This window comes from Dunckerocampus dactyliophorus, chromosome 1, assembly GCF_027744805.1.
Source record: "Dunckerocampus dactyliophorus isolate RoL2022-P2 chromosome 1, RoL_Ddac_1.1, whole genome shotgun sequence".
Classification (NCBI taxonomy): Eukaryota; Metazoa; Chordata; class Actinopteri; order Syngnathiformes; family Syngnathidae; genus Dunckerocampus; species Dunckerocampus dactyliophorus.
Genome location: NC_072819.1, coordinates 8,835,554 through 8,858,394, shown reverse-complemented (window position 1 = coordinate 8,858,394; position 22,841 = coordinate 8,835,554). Strand labels below are relative to the sequence as shown.

The 22,841-nt window shown below is 39.3% G+C and overlaps 1 protein-coding gene across 2 annotated transcripts in view; it reads right to left on the bottom strand.

Annotated features, from left to right (window-relative positions):
- Nucleotides 1-22,841, bottom strand: part of nlgn4xa (neuroligin 4 X-linked a) — a 132,702-nt gene that overhangs the window by 92,236 nt on the left and 17,625 nt on the right. The window lies entirely within an intron of this gene.

Here is a 22,841-nt window from a genome sequence, read left to right as displayed (position 1 = left end):
CACAAGCAAGTGTACACGGAATGTTGCAAGTGAGTGTCGTGAGGACTAACGAGCAAGCAAACGCAAATGGGTAATTCTCCTGATAGGCCTACCAGCGAATGAGAGTATTCACAGGCATACTAGAGACGGTGCAGTGAATTTTGAGGGTCACGACGCACAGACTGCAGTGATATGAAGCCACGGCCATGTGAAAATATACTGCAAACATGTTGAATAAACGGAGGAAACAGTGTTGAACACGTTCTTCGTGCCTGTGGTGTATAACACACATAAACACATTTGTGACTTTGGTGACAAGGAATAATTGCACTTGCACTATGCACTTTGACCAAACTCCGACAAAACTTTGCACCTCATTAAACGTAAACAGTGTATTCCACAAAGAATTGTATATGGAGATGAGCTGACATCTGCATTGACACGTCAGAGTATTTCTGGGTTATTTCTCTTTCATTTTTTTCAATATTCAGACAATAACAAAAATGACACTGCTTCCAATATCAGAAATATTGTGGTTGGTAATGATTTTCATTTACGTAAGTGCATTTTATGCTAAAGGAGACATTTATTGTCATCGGGGTGTTTTTGACTTTTCCGTTTGTTTATTTTATTATGTTGTTTGTTTGTCTAATTCATTTTACTTAAAAGCTCTTGACATTCCAATTACAATGTTAAATACTCTTCAAAAATTTATGTTTATTGCTTTTGATATGGTGCACTCACATTATTATGCCATATATTATCATTACATTCATGAAAAAATGGTCTCAGAATAATGTTGACAATAATATTGTTTATCGACAATAATTTGCAGGACAATTATCGTCCAGCAAAATTTGCTATCGTGACAGGCCTACACATGGTACACATTAAGCCAGAGCCTGGAGACACCCTCCTTTGTGGTTAAAGTCTCCCATTTGGGAACACTTGGCCTTCCTGGTGAAACACACAAACGGATAAAGGCAAGTGGATAAGATGAATGCATTGTTCGGTAGAGATGGGGAACGGGGCTACAAGCTGGAACTATGAATGCTGCACCAATAAGGATGTCTACTTTACTAAAAATAAAATGATGATTCACACTTGACTTTGACTTTGCAGATTATTCTGGAGTCTTACTATTGTTTTATTTGATATAGACTGACGGTGGTCACATGACTGATGAGGAGTGATTACAATCATTCTATGACCCCTGTGTCTTGGTTCATTAAAAAACATTAATACAGCGAAACCTCGGTTTTCGTAGGATTCGGCTTTGACAAAAATAGGTCTTGGTTATCGTACGGCCAAGCTCTGAGCCTAACAAACTCATCCTTTTGCCCGCGTATCATGCCGTGGACAAGCGCCCAAACAAAGTATCAGAGTCTGTCTTGTCATGTTATTGATACACTGCGTGAGTCCAGCTCTGTTCCTAAGGTGTCTTTATTACCCAGCCTGCCTGTTAGCATGCAAAAGAAGCCATTTTTTTCCGTCTTTGACACCATCAGCGGTTGGCTCTTTTCTAACTAACACAGTTACACCGCAGGTCTCTGCTATTTTATTGAATATGGCAGCTAAATGACCCACCCTGAGGCCAAAAAAAGTGCAAGTGCCAGCACGTTGATAAAGAAGGTGAGAAAAACTATTGAATTGAATGCATTTTTTTGGGGTGTCTAGTTGATTTGGTTTTTGTACAATTCGGTTTTCAATGGAACCTTTGGAACAAATATAACAATATATACTGTAAATATAACAAATCTAAGGCACTAATTTTTTCTCAAACTTTGAACCCTGCAACCGATACTGTACAGCAGTGACATCTCGTATACTTCAGAACTACTACTAATTGTTTAAATACACTATTAAGATTCAAGATTCAAGATTCAAGAGAGTTTTATTGTCATGTGCATGGTAAAACAGCAGTTATACCATGCAATGAAAATCTTATTCTGTTCATTCTCCCAAGAAAAGAAAGAAAACACAAGAAAGAATAAGAACATAAGAAACATAAACACATAAACATATATACCAATAAATTAAGCAACAACAACAGAAGAGACATTAATACAAGTAAATAATACAAATAAATAAATAAATAAATAAATAAATAAATAAATAAATAAATAAATAAAGTGCTATGAGTGTGTGCATGTGTTGCGTGCGGCGTGTGCGAGTGCTTTGTTGAGAAGCCTGATGGCCTGTGGGTAAAAGCTGTTTGCCAGCCTTGTGGTCCTGGACTTCAAACTCCTGTAGCGTCTGCCTGGCGCTATTACTAAGATAGTCCATCATAAAGGCAAAAAAGTTCAGGAAACAACCAAAAAAATGCAGAGAAGCTACCTTACTCGCCATTTGCTATTTATAAAATGTATAAAACCAAATGTAAAACGTTGTTGGATTTGGATTATACAATAAACACCATAAATATACTGCCAAGATTACAAAGCATGTTATGTTGAATGAAAAAACGGAACGTAACATACAAAATAGCGGGCGTATTGGAATTTGTGCACCGATCACGTTGTTGACACATACCTGCATATAATGACTCAATACGTCAGTAAATAGGAATACAGATACAATAAACGATGTAAAACAAAACATGAAATTCCATGTTGTTCACTTGGAGATGAATAAAGTTGCTATTTGTCCATCTCACACTGACTGCCAAAAAATAGGTGACCGGATGTAGACGCGTTCTTCTTCTTTTTGTTTATGATGGGTCGCAACCAACGTTTAGGTCAGGGGTCTCAAACTGACACCAAGAGCACACCTAAAGAGAGAGAGAGAGACTGACGACTTGTGTGACGAAAGGAATCACAACGCTGTTCAATTGTGATACAGAAGAGGAAGACTTTTGTTCCCAAGATGACTTTTCTGGTAGGCTACTTTTATCTACATTACATGCACTATTTGGCTCTGGTTAAATAGCCGTGTGCTATTATGCACTGTTTAAATAACCATGTTGTACCACTGTTTGGCATGCACTGTTTAAAAAAAAAACATTTATTTAAAGTTTAAAAAGTCTTTCTGTGTGATGTATTTCTTCTGTGCACCAAATATCCCATTTTATGATGTGGGCACCTGTGTCTTACATTACATTAGTTGCTATTTCTCTTCATCTTTCTCTTCCTTTCTCTTATGCGCTCTCCTTTCTGTTCCAAAAGATTACAAGATGACCAAAAAGCCTTTCATGATATCGCACATTATCTTTGTTTTTTATATCAGATATCACCAGGAGCAATAGCAGAAGTAGAAGGGGTAGGTTATTTGTTAAAACTAGGGCCCACCAATATTATTGGCCCAATATTAGCATAAAAATGTAATATCAGCCATTATCGGTATTGTTTTTTTCCCTATACTGAAGGGCTATATATAGCCCTTTAAGTGGCAACGTCGCAAAATTGCAACATTGCTGCACTTTGTAGTTAATACTGTGGCGCTCACGAATTGGTGAGGAAAAGTTAACTCTTAATTTGGCAGAGTAACAACAGCTGACAATGAACCTATCACTCCACATACCAGTCTTAATCACGATGTCTTAAAAGAAAGAGCCAAAACATGACACAGCAATGCAAATAGGTAGATAACAACAGAAAAGAACCAAAGAACAATACTAACCAACAACTATGTGAGCTCTAAACATGTAATTTAGCAGCCATTTACAACAACAGTACAGCAAAGCACGCTGGGAAACAGGATATGTAGACGCCGCATCGAGCGCTGAGACGTACGTCAACGTCGCCGCCATACTTGATGTGGCAAGACTGCGTGGTAAATGAATGCAAGTCAATGTACTTACTTTCATAAAGCGCCTTTCTACAAAGACATCTAAGTTAATGTCTCTCGTTTACACATTCACACACGCACTAATATATTTGGGAAACATCAAAAATGATGTATTTGATCTTCTCAGATAGCTAATATAAGAACTTTATCCCACACAAGCAGTAATTCACATTACATCAGCTAGAGAGCACAAAGTAGTGCCGAAAAACTATACACAGTAAATATATAGCAGTTTTAATGAGTAATTTTAATACAATAAAATAAGAATATAAAATAAGACCTTGAAAGTTATCAATCAAAACAATAATCAGCAAATTCATGTATTTTAAAAAATACCCCTTTAACTAAAAATAAATTAAATCGTTCCAAAAATAACATAAATCATGGCACAAGAAACACAAATGTATTTTTATATAAAATATGCAATACATTAATGACCTCCTCAGAGATGGGTGTAGTAGCCAACAAAACAATGTTTCTCATAAGGGTTGTCCCGATCCACATTTTTTGGCTTCCGATCCGATCCAATTTTTTGATAGTCTTGCCGATACGAGCTGATACTGTTTTTTTTTGTTTGTCTGTTTTAATAATAACAATAAGCTTTTGTTACAAGCGTGAATTTGTGGAATTGAATATGGTTATGAAAATAGCTCTTCAAAGCATTAAACATAATGCAAACAAAGTATTGCTGAATTTCCTTTTTTATTACACAGCATGACCAACAATATTGCTGGCTTGTAACAAACCTCTGTGAGTCAGGTCCCTAATCTAATAAATGATCCAATGAAATTGGAAAAAATGGGCGTGCAAAATACTTTTAGGGTAGGACTAATCATTTGACATGGTTACAGATCAATTTGTGGTATGATTTGAATAAGATTTTTTTAACAAACTCTCTTAGCGCCCTATGAAATACGTTTTATTTTTTTCCCAAATTCCGTTTTCTCCATTTAAATTTTTTAGAATTGAGTTTTTTACCTTTTCCACTTATTCTACCAGCATAGAGTGTGTTCTGTTTGGGTTAGTGAATAAAATGCAAAAATCCTTACATTTATTGATGCACTACATCATTGGCCCATTTTGTCCAGTAATTGAGAAATGGACGTAGCTTAGCTAACTTTTCTAATGGGATGTCAGCCTCAGCACATATTGCTACAAAATCTTCAACAAACTGTAATGCTCGTGCTTGTGATTAAGGAAGATGGAGTCACGGATGTAATTCCAATCACGTTATTAATCTAACATATTTTAATGACACCCTTACTTTGTTTACACAAATACAACAATGACAAATGTGACAAAGAGCGCTCTTATGTTGAAAGCTGGAATGTGTTGTGTGTTGAGAATGGCAATTGACGGTTGATACGCGCCGGGTGCAAGATAAACGTGTTTCTTGTCTTTTTTCTCTCAGAACCTGCACGTCGTCTGTGGGCAATGCAAAATGGCCCTTACATTAAAGCAGTACAACACAACACAGTGAAAATATACTCATCCCGCCTGAGTCGCACACACACACACACACACACACACACATGCAGACACACAGCTGCACTAGCTAAACTAAGCGAACCCCACTAGCTTGCATCCATGCCCTGTAACAGAGGAGTTTCCAAGGTTTTTTGCCACCGCTTCGACATGTTTAGTCATGTTTGTAAGGTCCCTGTTATCAACCAGCGGTTAGAGTGGCACTTCCTGTGCAAGCTCCCTTCACCATGACGCAGCAGTCCTGGCACAGTGAGAGGGAACTACCCCTGTAGCTGCGGAGCCGAATATCCAACGTCCAATGTGAAACTAACTTCACCATGGTGGTGTTGCGTTTTGTTCTTCTTGCGTTGAGTGGCAACCAGCTTTGAGTCGCATTACAGCACCATGTTGGAGTGTGGCTCAGAGTTACCAACGTGATACGGCAACCGGAGCGGCCTGATCTCATGGCGGAAGCCGATATTATCCAATCTTCACAAATACAGGGGATCGGCAGCCAGTCCCGGATCGGGACATCGCTAGTACTCATTTAAGAGTATTGTTACTTTACAACAATTTTACTCAAGAAAAATTAAAAGGTAAAACAACTAATATGTAAGGTTATATATAAGTCCAGTCCTTCCACGACAGGAGATATGTGAGATATGTGATGTTACACATATCGGCATCGGCTGGTATCGCAATCAGAAATTGAGAATTGGACAATATCAGCATATCGGTTATCTACAAAAAAGCCAATATGGGATATCCCAGTAAAAACCAGCGACAATTTTCTTGTTTTGAGAGAAATTTGCTCTCAACTTATTTTTTAGAATTTAATAAACAATTAATCGATGATGAGTCGATTATCCAATTAATCGACAAATATTTTGGCATTTGATTCATTGCTTTTTGTTTAGTAAATGTACATATCCTCTGATTTCAGCCTGTGAAATGTGATTTTTTTTTTGCTTTCCGTAAACATCCATGAAAGCAGACCTATTATTTTTGGTTGTTAAGCAAAACAAGATCACACATCAGCTTTGACTTGGGAAAACAGTGATCGACATTTTTGCCCCTTTTCTGATATATGGGACCAAACCACAAACTGTTTGTGTTTGGATCATATTGATTTGGTCCGTCCAAGGGCCTAAACAATTACTCGATTAATCGAAACAACAAGCTTCAGATTAATCAGCCAAGAAACTAATCATTAGTTGCAACCCTAGTTGAATTCATAAGTGAGTTACATACAGTCCGTATACACAGCCCACACGTCTGATCAGGATCTACTGGTTTGGTTTATAACACGTGTCAAACTCAAGGCCCGCGGGCCAAATGTGGCCCGCCACGTTGTTCTATGTGGCCCGCGAGAGCAATTAAATAGGTCAAAAGCGTGCTTTGATCAAAAACTACATTTCCCACAATGCCTGTCGACTACAATACGAAGTGACGGCTCACCGCCACTAAACGGCAGTGTCTCCACATCAATGCCAATGAGTTGAACTGACAAATAAATAATGATCCCAAAATGTCCAGGGACAGAAAAGTTGATGCTGATGGAAGACCGTATTAAGAAAGATGGGAAGGCGGGTACTTCTTTATGCTTCAAGGAGAAAGACCGGTATGTCTTTTGTCTTACGAAGCGGTGTCGGTTGTTATAGAGTACAATCTGCATCGGCATTTTGACACTAAACACGGAGCTAAGTACGCCAAAGCTAGCCTTCAAGAAAAGCAACAAATTGCCCAAGAATTAAAAGTCAATTAAAAGGTTGCCGCAGAGTGTGGTCACGAAATCCACAGCCAAAAACAATGCGGCAGTGGAAGCTGGCTTTATTGTGGCTGAAGAAATTGCCCACGCTTCCAAGTGTTTTTCAGAGGGAGCGTTTTTTGAAGCAGTGCATGCTGAAGGTCTGTGAGCAGGTGTGTCCCGACCAATTACAGACTTTAAGAAATATAAACTTGACCAATATACTGAGTCAACTTTTATTTTGTAATTTTTAGTTGATTACATATTATTTATGTGTAGCTGCTGTTGCAATTATTTAGTATATGCAGGTTTTGTGTGTGTACGCAGACAAATGATTGTAGTCAAACCATCAGTTGGATGCAAGACTGTGCAGCCTTTTTTTCTTGTAAAATGCTACTTCTGTCATACATGTTGTTAGCAGCTCACAATTGTTGATTCTACAGTAATTAAGCCCATTTTAACTTTGACAAAAATGTTTGGAACAAAGTTAATGTCATAACTTGTGTTTTATGTTATTTTTCTTAATTCTCTTGGATAGTTTGATCCTTGATTGATGGAGTAGTGTGGGTTTCATAAGCTGACAAATTCAAATGATTTATGTTGTAACAGAGCAACACGTAAAGACATTTTTTTTCTATGCAACTGTAATGTTTGTCACTTGGATAAGTCATAAATTTAGAGTTATTTAACATTAAGGAGTTGTTACGTTTATTTTACATTAGATTTGATTACATTTAGTTTTATTTAGAAGTTACATCTGGCCCTTTGAGGACAGCCATTATGTCGATGTGGCCCTAAGTGAAAATGAGTTTGACACCCCTGGTTTATAATAAGAAAAAATATATGCTGCAACTCACCACTGTCTTTTTACCGCCTTTTGGTGGATAAAGGATCACAATGATTCTGAATCATAATCCCTATATGAAGTATGTGATGTCATTCAGTGTGACATGCTTCTGTAATCACAGACACACATCACTCAATTGCTTTCCCTTCCTCAGACACAGGCTCGTTTTATCGCCCTAAATCCCTCATGTGATGACAGGCTAGAGGCTGCAACATCAACGTTATGCCTGGCCTGCGTCAGGTGCAACGGTATTTCAATAAGTGAGATGTTTCTCCTCATGCTGATTTTGTTCTTCTAGCCCTGACAGGCAATAAAACATGCACAGCTAAATGTGCCTCAGGTGTAACCCGGCACTCAAAAAACGGGTCCTGGTTACTGCAGCAGTTGGGTGTTTAACGGACATAAAAAGGCAACCAAATATGGATTTTTTGTAGCGTGTTTAAGGAATGGATTGCATTCAGATAACACTGCTGTTTTCAAAAACATGTGTTGGTCATGATCATGGGTGAGCATAAAAATGTATATCGACCGGTAAATTAAGAGCTTCGCCTTTCGGCTCAGCTCCCTCTTCACCACGACAGACCAATGCAGAGTCCACATTACTGCAGACACCGCACCAATCCGGCCAGTCACCAAAAGGACAAAATCGGGCCTCCAAGCTGAAATCGGTGTGGGGGCTGGGTTCTTCCTTGGAGATAGGGTGAAGAGCTCTGTCACCTGGGAGAAACTCGGAGTGACAAGATACTCTTCCAACTGATCAAAATGTAGGTTCACTCTTTTCAGTGTCTGGATGGTGTCTGCAATGGTCAGATGTTTCAAATGCTCTTTATACTGTCGAACGTACGAAAACTGTTCGAGAAACTCAACTGTATTTAGAAATTTACAATAGGAGAGGATGAATTCATTCCTTTTCTATCCTGTTCAAGGTCACGGTTCAACGAGAGCCTATCCTAGCAGGGTACAACTTGGACTGGTCACCAGTCAGTCACAGATTTGTTGAGCATGAGTTTGACTGTTTTGTATACAACTCACTGACACACAGCCCCACAGAGCTGCCTGGGTTCTGCCTGACTCCAGAAGAATGTGCAATGAGGATTAAGTCTCTCCGGACCAACATCCGTAAAAAATTGAACTATCCATGATAATGAGATTCAAAAATGTCAGCATTTTTTCTGGCTCTTGCCCATCTCACAACAAACAAAGGGTGCCCTTTAAACAAATCTCCTCCCGTGGCTTGTTTTCCCCCACCACTCGTCATCTGTTAGTCCCTATGGGTGTCAGAAAATATGAGAAAAATACCTTTGTAATTTGTGTTATTATCATGCCGAGTGGTTATGAGTTAGGAAAATGTGTAACAGACTTTGGTTACTTACCAATTTACTTACTCCTTAAAAAGGAGAGGTGAGGCAGGGTGTGGGGTGGGGCAGGGATTGGTCTAAGGATGCAAAATAACATGCAAAGCCTGTATCAGTCAGTATTTTACTCAAAAAGGACCTTTTTATCTTGACTGGGTTAGTTAAGAGTCAAAAGAGCGGATTAGGTGTAGGAAGGGCGCCTCAGGAACGGGATTTTCTGCCATGCAATGGAGTTAGGCTTTTTGTTGGGCAAAAAGATAGAAAAATACCTTGATCACTGCCACCATCATTACTGCTGAATTCTGCATCTTTTCTGTGAGAATTTGCTCCTATTGTTGAGGGAAAAAGAGAATAAGGGGAAGCATTTTAAGGAAGAAAAGAGATGTCTGTGATTTGAAATCACATGGATGTCATGTTACTTGAATGTGTGGCTCGTTTCGACAGTTGGGACACAAACTTAATTTCAATTAAAGTCATATTATTATATAATAATATAATAATATGCCTTATATAAGGCATATTATTAAAGGGTCCCTGACATGATTCATCAACTTTGCTTAAATACTGTATGTTATACTCTATATTGTTTGTAATTATGTTCTACATTATTGAATTTTTGAAAGTGAATGGTAAATTCCCCAAAATTACATTTATAGTTTATGGCGCCACCCATGACGATCTAGCTCTCTTAGTTCAACCTCATTCTGGAAGTGACATAACTGGGGAGACACCTCTCTGCTAAAGCAGAGTAAAGAAACGCTTCTCAAGGTAGATTGTTGACTTGGTTCAGTATATTTTTTTAGCAAAATAGTAGTCATACCAAAACATTCTGCTTTGCTCCTGGATGTTTACAGATGTTTACAGTATCTGTAAGTGATACTGCAAGCTTGTTTGAAAAAGGATACTATTCTGCCTGTACACAAGAAAAAAAAAGACAAGAATAACGACATCAAAGTTGCCACACAACAGAGTAAGTAATGTCTTGTTTACATACAGTAATGTCTTCTAAACATTATTCCATGATAGCGACAAGGCTGTAAAGCAGAGGTGCTTACACTTTTTTAGCCTGCGAGCGACTTTTAAAATGGCCAAGTCCCAAAGATCTACCTACTAATATAAATATAGAAAGCATATATATTTACTATATTTATGAAAAAAATATGAGTATGTATTTATGTACGTCATACATGTATATCAGGAGTGCACGCACTTTCTCAGCATGCAAGTACAAGTCCAAATGATCTACCTCTTTCTATAAAACATATAACATATCCAAAATGTAAGCAGTAAACTCTGAAATTCTATTGTAAATATGAATGATTAGTATTTCACATTCACATTTTCAAAGTTTACAGGTAATCAAAGTAGTTGCTATCATAATTCACTTCAATATGGAAATAAAGATCATTACACATAACTCCTAAATAGTTGTGTATATAACCTGAGTACTGGTAATATGTCAGTCAAATTAGCTATGTAACGTTCATTAGGGCACACACTTCATGTATTACATCCAGTTAGCATTTGCTATCAAACATTAGCGATATACAAGAATTTAAAATGATGATGCAAAAGACAATGCAGCCGAAGTCAAGGCAACATATTGAAAAGGTTTCACCAATGGGTACATTTTTAATTTCATCATGAAATAATAGTTTAAGAAGCGAATGTGTAGAAAACACTGATTTCTGTAGTGGAGTTCATGACGCCAAGCAAAGCCAGGAAACAATACACTTTTTGTCTACGTAACTAGCCGCTACAAGTGAACAGATAACTTTTGTTATAGATATAGACATCTTACCGCTGAGTTACTTCATCCATAATCAAAATCATAAAGATGAAAGTTGCATCTTCGTGTGTAGCTTGAAAAGCTGCGGGGGAGCAAGCGTGAATCAGGAGGGGCGCTTAATGTCAGCTGACTGATGTCATATGACACTTACAAAGTGACGTTTACGCGATCGACCCAAACTACCTTGGCGATCTATCGGTAGCTTGCGATCGACGTAATGGCCACCCCTGCTGTAAAGCATGTTATATTAACATGTTTTCACAGCGATATGTATGCTCAGCAGCTGCGACAAAATATAAAATAAGTCAGGCTATAAAGACCCATTTACACTTATTAAGAAGCCAATTTAAAACAATAATTGAGATAAGCAACTCCAGAGTAATTTACACTTACCGGTCTGTGATTTGAAGGCGACCAATCTTCATCTTCATGTCTTAAGGCTTAAGTCCATGTTCTGCGAGTTCTCTATTCGATCTTCAAATGTTTCTCCCTTCTTTTCTCCTTGACAACTATTGGCACACCGTTCAAATCTTCACTATAATCACTGTAAACATCATCTGTCTCGTATACCGCTGTTTGTATAGCTGAGTAACGGTACTCCGATTGCGTCACTTCCGGAAATGAGACTGAACAGTGAGCGCTTGCTCGTCATGGGTGGCGCCATGAACCATAAATGTAATTTTTGCGAATTTGCCGTTCGCTTTCAAAAATTGAACAATGTAGAACATAATTACAAACAATATATAATGTATTTAAGCAAAGTTGATAAATCATGTCAGGGACCTTTAAGTTCTAGTGTCAGGTTTGCTGTAAGTTTCATCAACTCGGTGTAGAGCCGTGACATCATATGAGGAGTTGCTGCTGTCTAATGTTGCCTTCTGACAGAGTTGTGTCTGTTCAAGATCAATATAACAATAATAATAATGATGATAATAATAATAATAATAGTAACTAGAGGATCTACAATTTCTGGAGAAATTGTGTGTGAATGCGTGAGCTAAATGAAGAGATGAAGGGGGGGAAACAGAAATGAGAAGGAAGCATGAGTTAAATGAAGGGATGAAGTGGGGGGAAAACAGAAATGTGCAGAAAAGGCGCACGTGTCGAAGCAGAGGAGGCGAAACCGTGCCAAAATTTATAACGGACATATGAATGATACCCGGCATGATGGCACTCAGTGTTTAGATGAGTCTAGGTTTCTACTCATTAATTTTGCCAGCCTCGATATATTGACATGCAGATGTGTGTTTGTTTTCCTCCACTCTCTCTACCAAACAGGCTGGATGGGAGTTCACTCTGTGCATCAGTATACGCCCGGGCGCGTTGGTTCTATAGCAGAATGAACAGAGTGAACCCTCCAGTCAGTCATTCAGTCTCTTTGTCCCAGTGAGGAGAGGCGTGCTACGTGCTAGCGAGTGCACTTCTTGCTCGCTATGTGTGTCAAGTGCTACACGATGGAATACTTTCTTCATGCCCGTTGGCTATAAAACATGATCTGATGTCAATTTCAGCCCGTTTGTGCAACTTCATTTTGTGACATGACAATGAAATTAATAATACGAAACGGTGGAACTTACGTCTCAGTGATTCCCAAAGTATAACACTTCACTGTGCACCAAATGCACTTTGCAGCATCCAAAACATGCACTTTGACCAAACTCTGACAAAACATTACACTCCATTAAACTTAAACAGCGTATTCCACACCATGTTGCTGACTGTGAATCAAGGAAGTGCATATGCAAATGAGCTGATGTCTGCATTGACACACAATGTGAAATTCAGAGTATTTCCGGGTTATTTCTCAGTTTTTTGTTTTTTGTTTTTTTTTTGACAATAACAAAAGTGACACTGCGAGTGACAAATAATGCTTTTTATTTGAGTTAGAGGTACTTTCTTCAGAAAATATTTTAGGATGTGCCTATTCTGTTATGGTATTCTCAAGTCCCGCCCATGCAGGGGCGGTACCCTTTCCTTAAGTGGATGAGTGGTGTGTGGATATGTGTCTGCATCTAACTGCCTCCAGCTTGTGTCAATCAGGGGCACGTGTGTGTGCTTTCTACGTGTGCAAGTTGTAGCAGGCTTGATAAGGTTGCCAAGCAACCGTCTGTGCAAAATTCAAGTAACAGTACATCCATTGTTTAATTTTACAGTACTTCTATTGTTAATTAGTCAATTCTAGTCAACTATAACAACTTTAAATGTGTTTATATAAGTGTGTGAGGCATATTCAGGGCTGAATTGAACAATGGCAATTGAAGAGAGAAGTTGAGGGTGTTGGAGCTGAATCTAATCTAATAATTACAAGTCGCTTATGTTGCAAATGTTATTCGACATCAAAGGAGATATCGACTTAGCCACGTGATCCAAGATGGCAGCGTAAACAAACTGGACGGTATTTTGGACGCTAAAGAAGCAGGGGAATGTACGCCAAGGCAAAATCTTAGCAAAAATTCTGGATGTAACCCGAAAAACGGGTAACATCCTAAAAACTTTATTTGTACTTTAGTTAATTTACCCATTTTTATGCTCAGAAATGCTTAATTTAGGCCAAGACTATGTAAAATTTGCCATGAGCAAACACTGTAACGTATCATACTATGTCTATGTTTATGTTGTCGCTGTGAGGTTAAGTTGAGCTGTGTGTGTCCAAACATCAAGGTAAATAATTGTGCGATCCACAAAAACAACAGTATTGTTGGTCAGGAATAAGTGGAAAACCTAACCATCACGCCGCACTATGTTATTTCTTGTGGTGTGTGCAGGTTTATGTGCAGCATTTAAAAAGCATGAGACACTTGGACACCTCGCTGGACACGGGGGAATGAGCCACAAGATGTAAACTGCCCCACCGCTGGACTCGTCACTCACCCATTGCCACATTTGTGTTTGCCCATGTTTGCATTGCACTATAAACATTTTAATCACAGACAAAACAGTCTCACAGACAAACGCACACGCACTACACGATAATGCTGCGTGCAAAATTTTAATTTGTAACTTAACTTAATTGCTTAAGTTAGTTTAAGGGCGACCACGAAGACAAAGGGAGCTTGAAGGGAGCAGCCTGTCTATCACACACAAACATGGAAGCGCTGGTTACGTCAGCCAATGAGATGAGTGCGTAGGCGGTGCCCCGTTCATCAGCCAATGAGATGAGAGCGTAAGCGGTGCCCCGATCATCAGCCAATGAGATGAGAGCGTAGGCGGTGCCGAGATAATCAGCCAATGAAAGCATGAAGCGTCAGAATTTGTGGATAACTTCCTGCCTCTTTTCGATCGACAACTTTTACCTTTTTTCTTATCACTTACACTTGGTTTAGGGCCCATGACTACGGTAATTTTAACACAAAGAAAAGTAAAGAAATTAAGAAGAGATTTCAATGCGTGCAAACTAGTTTAAAGGCGACTACGATGAGGAAGGGAGCTCACAGACAAAAGGACGCGCTGAATAAGTTAGCCAATGAGATAAGAGCGTAGGCGTGTGCTCCACTATAGAAATGTGTGTTTTCTACACCTTTGTTTGTGAAACTATTATTTTTATAACTAATTGGAAAACGCTGAAACCTTTTTAATATGTTGTTTTGACTTGGGCTGCATTGTCTTTTGCTGAAAAAGTGTGTGCACCCCCATATACACGTACAATGTACAGTACATCAAGGGTGCCCATTATGTCGATCACAATCAGTCAATCGCAAAGGTAGTGTGGGTCAATCACATGTGTCACCCACGTCATAAACGCCACTTTGTAAATGCCACATGACATCAGTCAGTATTAAGTTCTCCTCCTGATTGGCTGTTGCTCCGCCGCGGCCAAGCAAGTGGTGAACAGATATCTGAAACGACACACGGAAGTGCAACTTTCATCTTTATTATTCCGATTAGGGATAAACTAACTACAGTTCACTTGTAGCGGCTAGTTACTGTAAACAAAAAAAGTCCATTGTTTAATGGCGCCGCTTTGTGTCTTGAACTCCGCTATAGAAATGTGTGTTTTCTACACTTTCGTTTGTGAAACTATTATTTTTGTAATTAATTGGAAAATGTGCCCATTTCTGAAACCTTTTCAATGTGTTGAATTGACTTTGGCTGCATTGTTCTTTGCATAATTGTCATTTCTTGTATATCTGTAATGTTTGGTAGCAAATGCTAATCCATGAACCGTGTGTATAATGTAGCTATTTAGACTAACATATTACTGAGGTTATGTACAGAACTATTGAGGAATTATGTGTAACTATGTGTAATTATATATATGTCAGCTGGGATAGGCTCCAGCATGCCGCCGCGACCCTAATGAGGAGAAGCGGCATAAAAAATGGATGGATGGATGGCTGGATATATTTATTGCCATATTGAATTGTGAATTTTTGGATGGTATGAACTATTTTCATTACCTGTCAAATTTGAAATGTGAATGTGAAATACTAATCATTTGGATTTAGTACAGACTATAGCAGGGGTCAACAACCCGTCGATCACGATCCACCAGTCGATCTTTGGGACTTTGCCGGTTGATCATGAGGATATTAGGAAAAAAATGTGTCCTCCCCTCCCGGAGAGTGGCCAACAGGCACTCATTTTGACCACTGAACACGCCCGTACGCCTCACCACTCTCCAGGCACGCAACCCGCAAGCTCCAGCCAGGAGCCCGGTCTCCAAAACCCGGCTGGAGGTACCAGCACACGCACACCGACTCACCTCGCCTCGCAAGCAACAAGCGTGCAGAGGTTGAGCGAGAGGGAGAGAGGGCGTGACAGAGCGCAGCGACACAACAGTCGTTATTGCAAGTTAATGTGGCTCAAAATTTGCCTTTGCTACCTCAAAATTAAGGCACGAATATAACTCCACAGATGTGCACCTCCAAAAAAAATCTTCACGCTGCAGCGACGCGGCTCGTTAGGGCTCACTGTTGTTACGCATTGACCAGCCCCTCTGTCCTTAACCACCATCGCTTGCTCATGACACGAGGCCAACAAGCCAAATAGAGTTGCAGTTTGCTCATAGAGCCGACACCACAAGCCCGACCCCAATAAAGATCCACAAAAGTAGGGATGCCCAAAGTGCGTCCCAGGGGCCATCTGTAGTCCGTGGCTCATTTGTGATTGCAACACTGCAGAAAAAAATTAAATGTAAAAAAGAGCAAAAATGGTTAAAATTGAACAAAAAGAAATGTTGACACCAACAACCAATATTAACGCAAAACTTTGTATTTAAAGACAAAGCTTCAAATATGTATCACTTATATTATATTTCTAGATTTTACTTTTCAAAGGAATCTTTTGCAGTGGCAATACTTTTTTACAATGCCAAAATTTATTTCGGATGCCAAAACTTAAGGGCAGGCTTCTGCCGTCCCCATATATCACAGCTGGATTTATTTATTTATTTTTTTGTTTACGAGCTCATTTGGAATAAATAACAAGCCCTAATGAGATTTAGGACATACAGTACTTATAGCCCTCAATAAACAACCAAACTAGAGCATTCTGTTTTGAGGACCTCTCCTATGCTCATCCTGCCCCGCTCTCCTGCAGGGCAAGCCAACACGAGTAAGCGTCGCTTTACCGTGACAACAGAAAACATGGCTACCAGAGAAAGTACAGCGGTACAACCTTATATGTTTGGGTGTAGAGAAGTGAAATTCCGTATCAGCCGTAGACAGTTTGTATGGAGCATCATTTACAAATATTACCAATTGCTAGCATAGGCTTTGTGCCACCATGAAGACTGAGAAGCACTGATCCCAGGAAAACAAAGGATGTTACTGAATGGTCACTTTACGGTTCTTTTTGTGTTTTGTAACGTTATATTCAGTCAAACCTTGGTCAGCAAGATCAATTTGTTCCAGAAGGTCCAACTCTAACCAAAACAGACACAAACTGAATCAATTTTTCTCATAAGAAATAATGTAAATCCAATTCCACAAAGCAAAAAATGTTAACACAAAACACGTTTTTATAGTTTTACAATGATAGTTTTACATGCAGTAAATTCCGAATGCATATAAATACATAGTATGTATTGTACAATGTGGCAACGAGACACCACACGGACACCACTTTCCTGTTTTTCCATGAGTTATTTCTTGAATTCAATAGTGTTTCTCGCCTCAATAACCCTGGAGACTGGCATACATACGGAAAATGTATGTAAACCAAGGCAAAATTTTGGCATTCATTTTTTACACTAACCGGGGTGGACACTAACCAAGGTTCCATTGTACTATGCTATGTTCTACACCGCGGGTGTCAAAAGTGTGCCCTGTGACCATCTGCGGCCTGCAGCTTTCTTTTCTATTGACTCGTCTAAAAACACAATTAAACAATAAAAAAAAACAACAGAAAACATAGGGGAGGGGGAACTATAACTATGGCTAAGTCTGCAAAAAGTTGACAGTGATGATAAAAGAAGGAGAACAGAACATTCCTGTCACTGGAAAACACTTGTTCATGTTCGACTTGAGAGCTTCCACTTCAGGTTCCTTGCTTATTTATGGGACATAAATCCGTGAAAGTCGTAGCGAGGCTGTGACAGCGTTGTCATCTCCACATGGTCATTGACCCAGGCAGTAAAGTGGACCGTCTCTGTTCAAATCTCTAAGAATTGATGCCACCTAATCTGTCAAGCCACTTGAGATGTGGTAATAGATGTAATCCCTCCCTGATCCTCGGCTCGCAAGGTATTTTGACATTACAAAAGTCCAAATCGCAGGGTGGGACAAATCAGAGATGAATGGGAGCACTTACACTGTGATGGACATGTCACTCCCAACCACAGCTTTTTTGGCACACTTGTCACAACCATCTGTGCGTCATATCTTGATTCAATAATAGCATGTTGAATGATAAAAATATACAGTTATGCATGTTTTAAGTGTGTTATACAGCATATAGCCCAATGAGCTTTCACAAGTCACATTCACTACATGTACATGCACTATCAAAAATATCAAACTATTACATTAACTCAGTTGAAAGTACCTTTTAAAACGCATGTAAACATCGTAGTTAGACAGTGTTCGACTTTTTACGGATCAGATAAACCAGAGGTTTCCATAGTGTGGCACGCGCCTGTTTTTTTACTGGCCCGCGGCACATTCTAAAAATATACTTTAACGAGAAAACTAAAATAAAAGAATAAAAGTTTCAAAAATGGATTTTTTTACAAAATAAAGTCAAAATATTTAGACAAAGAAGTTGTCATCTAATGAGGAAAAAGTCGTAAATTTATGAGAAAAACGTCATAGGAAAAAATAATGTCCTTTTAGTAGCATAAACTTCAAATATTAAAAAAAAGATGTTATTGTTTTTAAGATGTAATATGAAAAACGAATGAAACAACAAATAAAGTTGTAATTTTTGGAAAATTCAGTTGCTGAAAAAGTTTGAATGTTACGCGAACAAAGTCCAAGTTTTTTTAAAATCGTAATATGAGAAACAAACAAAACAAAATAAAATTGTAATTTCTGTAAAACGAGGTTGTTGACAAAGTTATAATATTGGAATAAAGTCAAAATATTACGAGAATAAAGCCATAATATTACAAGAAAAAAAGATTATTTAACTCATTCAATCCCATTCAAGTTTCAAAAGACAATCCTTTTAGTACCGGCCGTTTAAGACGATTTTGACTGATCTTTCAAGGCACACAGGAAATAGTGTTCTATTGCTATACAGTATAAACATGGAAAGATTAGACTCCTGTCTTTCATCAGGAAAAATAAAGTTTTTTTTGTACCTTTTTCCGTTCTTTAGTAATCAGCAGTAGCACACAGGTAAGTTTCAGGAAAATATCAGTTGCTGACTAGAAAAAGGGAGAAAATCAGCTTTTTGTGAAAAGATACATTACAAGCATAACTTTCACTTTTGACATGAATATTGCTTGCTTTCTGTGACAGCTCAAATAGCTAAACAACTATGCTGCAACGCAAACAACACAAAAAAAGGTCAAAATAACACCACACAACACCATGAACAATTTACAATTTTTACAATTTAGAACTGAACCATGTGAGTTGGAACTGAACTATGTGTGTGTATATGTGTGTGCACGTGTGCGTGCATGCGTGTGTTGTGTATGCATGAGTGTGCACGTGCGTGCGTGTGCATGCCTTAAAATTTCCTTAAAATACGTGACCTTCGACAGGCTACACTCCTCCACGCTCTCCCACTTCCTCTTCCTGTCATGTGTGTTTCTCGGTCCTCTCCTGGTCCCTGCCGAGCTCTTATCAAATGCACTTCTGGCAGTTTTAATGGCATTAAAATTACTCTGAAGCCTAATACTTTGTTGGGGAGTCGCATCATCACCTCCATCAGCCTCTCGCACAAAAAAAACGTAAAAGACGTATAATTACGTTGTTGGGATTGGCCGTTCAGGTTTATAAAAACGTATAACTATGTCTTTGGTATTGAATGAGTTTTGAAAGTTTAAATATTTGAAAAATAAAAAATTAAAACAAGAAAAGAAAGACCTAAGTTCATACCAATACTACAACTTTTTTGTCATCTATTTCACAAAGCTGAGATGCAGTTTTCTCTTAAACTATGTACTGTACAACTTTTTTGCATAGCCCCATGTGCTGGTTTGCAAAACATCAATGTGGCCCTTGCGTCATTTTATTTTTCAGCATGAGGCCCTTGGTGGAAAGAGTTTGGACATCCCTGGGATAAACACACCCTCTTGTATGTATAGTGGATCCCCAGACAGTCGCAATTCAGCCTTCATAGTACCTCACATTTTTGGAAAATAAGCCGTTTTTTTTCCGCAGAAAACAAATCTCATTCACCATAAATCGGTAATAATTTATATGTGATAACACAGGTACGATATACAGCATACATGTACCACTGTTGGAAAGCCCACATTTTTTTCATGTTTATGTCTTTGTGGTTCAATGTGCTCGGCAGTCCTTGAATGCGCCATTCAAGCCGGCCTGAAATCATTCATTAGTGATGAGTACCTATTAGGGGTGCGACAAAATGTACCGCGATATTTAACCCGATGTATCGTTTTTGTATTATTATTAACATACAGCCGCTATGTCCATCCATTTTCTACACAGCTTGTCCTCATCACGTGTGAGCTCGTGCCTATCCCAGCTGAAGACTGCAAAATATAAACTATAAAATTATTTTTGGGGGGTTTTGTTTCACCTTATCGCCGTATCAAGATATTATCGTTATCATTGTGAGCCATGTATCACAAATCGTATCGTGAGGTACCCTGAGAGGTACACTATACATTTTATTAGGAAGATCCCGATCACCATTTTTGGCCTTCAATCCCAATCCAATTTTTTGGCCTCAGAGCCGATCCGATTTGAAGACCCTATCCAATAATTATTGTGCCGATATGAGGAATTATGACGTCATACCAACACAGACAATAGACAACACAAGATGGTAGGGCGTTCGGATGCAGCAGACCCTCTCTCCCCAAGGTTGGAGCCAAAAACGGTATGACTTGATGTATATTTGTGTGCTTCGTGTTTACCTCCACGTGTAGGTAGTTCAACGTCTACATCACTGACAAGATACAGTCCCCATTGCTTTGGACAAAAGGAATAACACAAAACATCACGGCCTGGAACAGGAAGTCACTAAGGAACGTCGAGACAACCACACCACCACCACGCTTGCCACATCTCACCCAGAAAGGAGGCGTCGGAAGCGGCGCGAAACAAACCACAGGCAATCACAGAGGGATCCGGGGTAAGCTAGCAGCTAGCCCACACAGACCAGCGATTCCATCGCTCATTACGTCAATAAAAAAGACTATATACAGCTCCTGAGCTGTACGCATCGTGAAGTGAGGGATTGCTGGGTTTTTATTTTCACAAAAAATATCGCTAAATGACAACATCCTGGACACGATCCAGCTACCCGGGCTAACATGCCATCTCGCTGACCGTATCATTGTGGAAGATCATCAATTCCTTCCTCGCTGACATCTTCAACACTGGACTCAACCGCAGAGCCATTAGCATTGCTGGTGACAACTCCCACCCCTCTCACTGCCACTTCAACCTCCTGTCCTCCAGGAGAAGGTACCGGAGCCTTCGGGCCCATCCCACAAGACTCACAAACAGCTTCATCCATCAAGCTGTCAGGAAGCTGAACTCTGTCCACGACCTGCACCCTTTGCCCCCTGCCTTTGGACAGTAACCCAACCACTCAACAAGAACTACCTGTGCTGTTATTTGCAAGACTTGCAAAAGACTTGCCTTTCTGCACTGCCTAGTTGTTAGTTTTTCAATCATTTTTTTTTATGTTATCATTATTTTAGTCTTTTTATTCTTAAATTATTAGCTCCAAGTGAAGAGAGACAGAAACAATATCTCGATTCTTTATATGTCCTGTATATATAGAAAATTGACAATAATATTGAATCTCGAAATCTGATAACATAAAAAATAGCTCAGATAACTGATAATTTAAAAAAAAATGCTACAATGAGGCGAGATTAGCGTTATTGTGCTGGGGAGCAAATCAAGTGCTTGTGACGTTAACGGCCTGTCGTAACTTCCCCTGACCTCACTTGTAAACAGTCACCATTTCAGAGGAAGACATTTTGCGTGGCAGTTGCATCAAATGCTCCGCAATGAGAGGAGGAAAAACCCATCGAGCTTCAACACATCAAACCTTAGCAGCCACCTGAAATGCCAGCATTGCTACGAAGCCCGGGAAGTATGCCAGAGACAACCCGACGCTACAGTGAGCTGTAATTTCATCATGGAAATGATGGCACTGGATGACCAGTCCTTTACCATCGTTGAAGATACCAGCTTTTGTCGGCTAGTAAACCCCTAGGAGCAGCGGTCTGTACTTCAGAGCGGCCACAATTATGTTTTATGTTTTGTTAATAGTAGCTATGACCTGATATTTGATTACGACAAATCCACAGGTGCAGTTTGTCAAATCCAACTGTGTTTCCACCGTTCTGTGTAAAAACTACAGCCAAATCTACATTTAAAAACAGATGAGACATCAAAAAGTTATTGGTTACCAGTAATGGTCCTGAGAAGCAGAAGGTTATCGGTATCGGCTTGAAAAAAATATACTGTGCACCCCTATTTAGCAACTTTATTATAGTGTGGAAAATATTCCATTCCTAACAGATTATGGAACTGTTTTTAACAAGCAACTAAAGTAAACAGAATATCACATTTCTAAGCATGTGTGGAAAATAAATGGGCGTCTCAACTACTTGGTGCGGTCTTGGAGAGGAATCCCCTTTTTGTTTAATGTCTTTTCTACAATGTGCCCGCCGGCCAATGAAAAATGAGATGCAGGCCCCAAATGGCTCCCAGGCCGCAGTTTGGACACCAATGCTAACAGTCTGTAGTGTTCAATATTGAAGTTAAAAGTAGAAGAAGGTTTGCCCTGTCATTAAAACCACACATTTTTTACTTCCATATTCAATTATTAGTTTCTTGACAGTTTCATTTAAAAGGTTGGAAAAGTTCAACTGCTCTTCCATCAAGCAGTATTAAATTGGATCACTTGGACCTAAGCACAGCGCAGCACTGTGAGTTATCCAACCAGAAAATGTGGAAAACAACCAGAAAATCATTGTAAGAAAGATTATGTTGACTTGTCGATCGGGACCCAGCATTAGGCGGACACTGGTCCCCCTTGTCCAACCCATGCCCAGAACCGCCCCTGCAAACTGGAAGTCATCCTATGTACATGGCAGCTGCATCAGCATCTGCCGCATGTTGTTCTCCCTGCACCTTCCTGCATGAGACGTGGCTTCAAAAATGGGTCACAACTTTCAAACGATTTGTAGTTGCTTAATTATCAGCTAAGAGCGCAAACACTCCAGGGTGCCACTGGCCTCTGTTCTTTTTTTTGTTTTGTTTTATCGTGGAG